This window comes from Scophthalmus maximus, chromosome 17 (assembly GCF_022379125.1).
Source record: "Scophthalmus maximus strain ysfricsl-2021 chromosome 17, ASM2237912v1, whole genome shotgun sequence".
In the NCBI taxonomy this organism is placed as follows: Eukaryota; Metazoa; Chordata; class Actinopteri; order Pleuronectiformes; family Scophthalmidae; genus Scophthalmus; species Scophthalmus maximus.
Genome location: NC_061531.1, coordinates 20,137,501 through 20,145,000, shown reverse-complemented (window position 1 = coordinate 20,145,000; position 7,500 = coordinate 20,137,501). Strand labels below are relative to the sequence as shown.

At 46.1% G+C, this 7,500-nt stretch overlaps 1 protein-coding gene across 1 annotated transcript in view; it reads left to right on the top strand.

The window, feature by feature from the left end:
* foxj1a (forkhead box J1a) overlaps positions 1-1,959 on the top strand; it is a 6,150-nt gene extending 4,191 nt beyond the window's left edge. Inside the window, exon 3 of the mRNA XM_035615857.2 lies at positions 1-1,959. This exon is cut by the window's left edge and continues 1,149 nt beyond it. The gene's annotated coding sequence lies outside the window, so the exon portion shown is untranslated.
* The last annotated feature ends 5,541 nt before the right edge of the window (positions 1,960-7,500 follow it).

The window sequence follows — 7,500 nt, the reverse complement described above, 5'->3', positions numbered from 1 at the left end:
TTCGCTTCATTTTTTACTCTCAGGATTTTTACATCATTTCATTCAATGATGAGTTTTATTGAGGAACAATTGGCTAACAAGCTTGCTAACTGTCAATTAGCAACATACGTGTGTTCAGAGAGCTCGCTGCAAATTCATCCCTGTGGCCAACTGTGATACTACAACAAAATATTTTTTTGCAACTACAAACAAGGCAAATTATTACATTTATAAATATAATAACAACAACAACAACAACAACTATTATGATTATTAGTGTTATGAATTTAAAATCAATGAAAGTTTTAAATCTGTAAACAGCTGAGAAGCTTCTTATGAGTGTGTGATGTCATGTGAGTGGGAGAAACACTGATAATAAGCACAACACAAAAATTTTAAAATTTAAATTTTGGTTCATAATTTGGCATTCGAATGTTCTTCAAGTGAACAGACACCATGTTGGAATCTGGTATCCAGTTTGTGTAATACGGGCATTTTAATGAACGAGGAAGCACTTAGCAAGCTTGTTAGCTTGTTAGCTCGTTAGCTGTCCGCTTACAGGAAAATAATCTCAAAGATTTCATTGTAAAGACGTATTTGTTGCAGGTTCCTGTGTTCAATAATAATGCTTTTATAATTCTATGTAACATCTTTTAAACCGTGATTAGAAGATGACGATGAAGAAGTCAGAGTAACATCTCAACATATCAATATGCAACCTGTTCATCTCATTTCATCAGAGCATCACACTGTTTGTATCTGGTTTCACTTCCTGTTCTTCACATTCTCCCGACATTCTGTTAAACGCGGCGTAATTACAACAACATCCTCCATTTTGGAATATTTCGGCTCCGTCCTAAATTAACATGTCGGATTTTGACAAATATTGCAGCAGATCTGAGGTCGGTAAATCTGAGTTCTGAGGTGAAATGGAACGCAGCGTTAACTTCGAGGTGACGGAGAAGAAGAAGAAGTCACGATCTGAGTGATAATCTGTTCTTCAGACAGGAAGTGAAACGTGGAGTCGAAACACGTTTGTTCTGTAAAGAATGTGACAGCAGCACTACGACGACTAATCATGAGATATTTGCCAAATGATGCTGTTTGGTGTAGTGATTTACTGTGTTAGCGTTTAGATTCTTTTCCTTTTTGTTTGCGTGCGGTTTTTGGGTACTAACTTTTCTCTGTACACGTTTTTCAAGAATGAATAGGACCAGTTTACCTGTAGATTGATAGTGATGCAGGATATGTTTTCTATTTTCAAGGGTTTTTTCTATTTTTTCAAGTTTTGCTTGACGTCAGACGGAGATATTTCCTGTAGAAATAACTTCTCTCTTTGACTTTCTGTAACAGAAGAGTTGAACAGTAGATACGTCTGAGCTTCGCGTCTTCAAAACCGCTTGAAAATTCTCCAGCAAACCAACGATCAGGACTCGAAACGACCTCGTCAATGATCACCCGACCTTCTTTGTGCCAAGAGCAGCTTGGGACGTGACGGGCGTCAGAGTTATCATGAGGCTGTTTAGTGTTTTTCTACGAGCAGGAAATGTTTTTTCTTTTGTTTTGTCCTGGAAAACTAAATCCTGATGCATGTCGGGTGTGTGTCGTCTGATGAGGACTCAAACAGAATCACTCTTTTAAAACAAGTCTGAACATTACAGATACAGGATCTCTAAAATGTGTGAAAGTGCAATCAATGTACAGGACAGTGATACTTGTTGTTGTCGGGTGAATTCACTGTTTTGTGGACGTTGAGGTGTGAACTCCCCGACCGGACAAAGGACTTTGTGTATTTCAGTAGCTCATCTCCATCAAGTAACATCTACGAACCACAGCGACGGCGTCTTACCTCACGGTTGGTTCTGTTAAGTCAGACACACTGTTTCTATTCTTTTTTCCTGATGTATGTTTTACTTTGCCGTTGTTTTTATTCTATTTTCCACTTATTCTTTGACAATAAAAAAAGCTTTTCTGCATTTAGCCAGTTTTCTTTTTTTTTCTTTAATCCAGAATCTTCTAAGGATAAAGTCCTCAAATCAAATATGTCAAATAGATTATCATCAGTTTTTGTTTATTCATGTTCCCAGAGGATAAACCCTACTGGGTTTGAAATTTGTGTTTCAGAGTAAAATAACTTTACAACCACTCTTCAGATATTCTCGGCACCCAGAGAATTTACTTGACTTCTGTTTATCTGTGACCTTTTCCTGTCCTCATGGTTTCCAGAGGTTGACCCTCTGACTAGTCCTCTAGCGCCACCGTGAGGTTGACATTTGTTTCTTTTTTAGTTGATCTATCTCATTAACCCTGAAAAAAGTTCATCCCGCCTTCATTCCAAGCGGCAAATGGTGTGTTCCATTTGAACTAGGAAGTCGGAATTAATGTCGGCCCCTGAAGTTGACTTCCATCTCGGAATGTCAGAAGAACCTCGGCAACTTGACCTCAACATCCAAGATGGCTCCTCATCATCCACAGTAGTGAAAGTTGTGGTTGCGTAACATTGATTAGCTCTTCTGTCTAATTCTACCTCTACCAGGTGAAGCGTTACCAACACATCTTGTTGGACCGACACATCTTGTTGGATCATGTTGGACCGACACATCTTGTTGTATGTTGTTGGACCGACACATCTTGTTGGACCAACACATCATGTTGGACCAACACATCATGTTGGACCGACACATCTTGTTGGATCATGTTGGACCGACACATCTTGTTGGATCATGTTGGACCGACACATCTTGTTGTATGTTGTTGGACCGACACATCTTGTTGGACCAACACATCATGTTGGACCAACACATCATGTTGGACCGACACATCTTGTTGGATCATGTTGGACCGACACATCTTGTTGGATCATTTTGTACCGACACATCTTGTTGGACCAACACATCATGTTGGACCGACACATCTTGTTGGATCATGTTGGACCGACACATCTTGTTGGACCGACACATCTTGTTGGATCATGTTGTACCGACACATCTTGTTGGATCATTTTGTACCGACACATCTTGTTGGACCAACACATCATGTTGGACCGACACATCTTGTTGGATCATGTTGGACCGACACATCATGTTGGACCGACACATCTTGTTGGACCGACACATCATGTTGGACCGACACATCTTGTTGGACCGACACATCATGTTGGACCGACACATCATGTTGGACCGACACATCATGTTGGACCGACACATCTTGTTGGACCGACACATCATGTTGGACCGACACATCATGTTGGACCGACACATCATGTTGGACCGACACATCATGTTGGACCGACACATCATGTTGGACCGACACATCTTGTTGGATCATGTTGGACCGACACATCTTGTTGGACCGACACATCTTGTTGGATCATGTTGGACCGACACATCTTGTTGGACCGACACATCTTGTTGGATCATGTTGGACCGACACATCTTATTGGATCATGTTGGACCGACACATCTTGTTGGATCATGTTGGACCGACACATCTTGTTGGACCGACACATCTTGTTGGATCATGTCGGACCGACACATCTTATTGGATCATGTTGGACCGACACATCTTGTTGGACCGACACATCTTGTTGGATCATGTCGGACCGACACATCTTGTTGGATCATGTCGGACCGACACATCTTATTGGATCATGTTGGACTGACACATCTTGTTGGATCATGTCGGACCGACACATCTTGTTGGATCATGTTGGACCGACACATCATGTTGGACCGACACATCTTGTTGGATCATGTTGGACCGACACATCATGTTGGACTGACACATCTTGTTGGATCATGTTGGACCGACACATCTTGTTGGACCGACACATCTTATTGGATCATGTTGGACCGACACATCTTGTTGGACCGACACATCTTGTTGGATCATGTCGGACCGACACATCTTGTTGGATCATGTCGGACCGACACATCTTATTGGATCATGTTGGACTGACACATCTTGTTGGATCATGTCGGACCGACACATCTTGTTGGATCATGTTGGACCGACACATCATGTTGGACCGACACATCTTATTGGATCATGTTGGACTGACACATCTTGTTGGATCATGTCGGACCGACACATCTTGTTGGATCATGTCGGACCGACACATCTTATTGGATCATGTTGGACTGACACATCTTGTTGGATCATGTCGGACCGACACATCTTGTTGGATCATGTTGGACCGACACATCATGTTGGACCGACACATCTTGTTGGATCATGTTGGACCGACACATCTTGTTGGATCATGTTGGACCGACACATCATGTTGGACTGACACATCTTGTTGGATCATGTTGGACCGACACATCATTTTGGTCTGACACATCTTGTTGGATCATGTTGGACCGACACATCTTGTTGGATCATGTTGGACCGACACATCATGTTGGACTGACACATCTTGTTGGATCATGTTGGACCGACACATCATTTTGGTCTGACACATCTTGTTGGATCATGTTGGACCGACACATCATGTCGGAACGACACATCATGTTGGACTTGTTGTTCTGGAACCCGGACCTCCTTCCTGACTGAGCTGCTCACATGGCTGCAGACTCCCCTCACCCCCCCATGGTCTTTAGTGTGAGATTTATCTTTTCCTGCTCATCTCTTGTGGCTCTTGCTGTGACCAGGCGGTGGATGGGTAATAGTAGCAGGGGGTGGTTGGGTTTCTCTTTCAGGGCTTTGTCTGTGCTCAGTCAGACTCTTGTTCCCCAATGGCGCTGGGATCTGTGGTCCCTCACTGGGACGGTGTGGGGTCTGACGGGGACGAGTGTCCCACGGCCCCATATATCACTGCCTGTCTGCCCGGCCGTAGACCACACCGTCTCTCTCTGACCCTGCCGCAGATTAGGAAGGTGCCTCGCGTTCAGAGAGTCCCATGAATAGCCGCAGTAATCAAATGCAAATACGTCGAATTTAAGAAGCCGGCGACCCCCAAGGTTGTGAACAGACGGGGGTCGCCTGTCAACACGTCTGAGGTCACTGATGAGGTAATGAAGGTTCTGTAACACTACACCGCTGTATGATGGACACCCAACACTCCAGTGGAAGGGTTGGATCCTGCATCTTCATGCCCAGACTCTGGAGAGGGGGAGCGGACCTTTCCCTTCCTGCCCCCCCTGGACTCTCCAGCTGCACTGCAGGGCTCATGATTGTAATGTGTCCGGCCGGTTAGATGAGAGGCCCGTGGTAACCTGAGGCAGGTATTATTCCCGGGCCCTGCTGACGGCTGCAGGTAAGAGGAGCCTCCTGGTGAAACGCTAACCTTCACCGCTCGCTGCGACACAGAAACGCTGCAAACTGAAAGTGCTGAACAACCGGACACACCGAGCAGCTCCGACTCCGACGCCTCTGTTCCAACAAGTTGTGCACATGTTTGATGATTAACTTTTTCCATCCTCATCTTATTGGACTGTTGGTCGGACAAAAGCAGACATGTGAGGACTTGTGGCCCACATGCAGAGATCCGTCCGTCCAGCGCCGGTGTTTCCTCCCTGACGGGTAGTTCACAGAAACTGATGAACATGTCCGTCCTCAGAAGCAGCTTTACATTCAGGATGTGTCTCCTCCTGTTGCCCCACGACTCCACAAAATGAAGGTTGGGGTGGGACCTGCCGGGAGCTGGGGCCCTGAAGCTCATCTACCGGTTCCTGAAAAAAATAAAAGCAGCAGTGAAAAAGTGGACCGGGAAGAGACGAGGGGGAATTCATCTTTTTTATCACACAGCTAATGAAAGGCCTGTTTCCTGGGGAACCGCTGGTACCATTGTCATGTAGGCCGGGGGGGGGGGGCTCTGCTGCTCTGCCCCGGCTCTGGGGCGGATGAGGCCGTGCAGCGACGGAGCAGCAGACAGAACACAGAGGCTGGATGGAGCCTCAGATTTATTACAGTGGTGGTTTTGTGAAAGTTCACTCACCTCACCGACGTGAGGCTCCACGGACGCCCCGCTGGCGGAGGAACCCCCCCCCACAAACTGCCCTCTCCTCCGCACCAGGGCACCAGGACTTCACACACAAACGTCCCGTTCTCACATTCCCACTTAAAGAAACAGTTTGGTTTTCGGGGAAACACTTTTATTAACTTTGTTTCAGGAAGTACATTTTTCATCTGACGTCTTCTCATTTACAATAGACTCTTCCATGGCAGACAGAGTTTAATATCGCAGCAGCCAATGAAAGATCAACACCATAGAGAGCAGCTCCTCTGGTTTCAACTCTCGTCTGTAACGATGACTCTTGTTGTCGCGTCAACAGTTTGAAATGTGCGTGAGCCCCTACGGACATGCAGCTGCTCAGGATGAAGAGTCAACGATCCGTCAGTCACATGTGGACGCTGATGTGTCGCTGTCGGGACAAAGATTTGTAGATCATTGTATGCAGGATCTTTGGGACGATGTGGGTGTATGTTTGGTGAGTGTGTGAGTGTGTTTGCCTGTTTGTGTGTGTGTGTGTGTGTGTCCTGTGTCGCAGTGCAGGCTGATGCCCTCTTTGTCAGGAGGACACAGGCGGAGAGGTAATCCGACATCCATCACAGGCTTAGAGAGCAATACACACTCTGTGTAACAACAAGGAAACAATACCCAGGGAAACAGTGGGAGGGCCTCTTCATTCATTACACAAGGCTGTGTCAGTGTGTGTGTGTGTGTGTGTGTGTGTGTGTCAGTGTGTGTGTGTGTGTGTGTGTGTGTGTGTCAGTGTGTGTGTGTGTGTGTGTGTGTGTGTATGTGTGTGTGTCAGTGTGTGTCAGTGTGTGTGTGTGTGTGTGAGTGTGTCAGTGTGTGTGTGTGTGTCAGTGTGTGTGTGTGTGTGTGTGTGTGTCAGTGTGTGTCAGTGTGTGTGTGTGTGTGTGTGTGTGTGTGTCAGTGAGTGTGTGTGTGTGTCAGTGAGTGTGTGTGTGTGTAGTCTGCAGGGCCGGGTCCTCCGGCCCTGTCCACACCGTGGACAGAAGAAGCGTCCGCGTGGATCTTAGAGGATCCGTCTGAGCTGAGATGTTTCGGTGGCTGTTGTGTCCAGGTAACGTGAACAATGGTCTCAACACCAGAGTCACTCACCAGGCGTCTGCTCAGCTTACACTCCGACCTGCGACGTTTCACACCGGCTCATTGTCTCCTCACATCCTCCTCTCGGCAACGACGTGACGGAAAGACAAAAACAATCTGGTGGCATGTGTGAAGTGAAGAGAGACTGAGACATGTAGTTATTAATGGTTTGACTGTCGTGATAATTTGCTTTTAAAATCAATATATTGTTCGTTTTGACGGGTTCGAAAAAGACAACGAACCAGGAGACGTGACGACAGCAACACGCAGTGAACCAATGAACAAGCTCATTCTAATCGTGTTCTCTGTAGCGTGTTCTCTGTAGCGTGTTCTCTGTAGCGTGTTCTCTGTTGCGTGTTCTCTGTAGCGTGTTCTCTGTAGCGTGTTCTCTGTAGCGTGTTCTCTGTAGCGTGTTCTGTTCTTGGCCTCAGACAAACCTGGAAGTGAACAGACAGGATTGA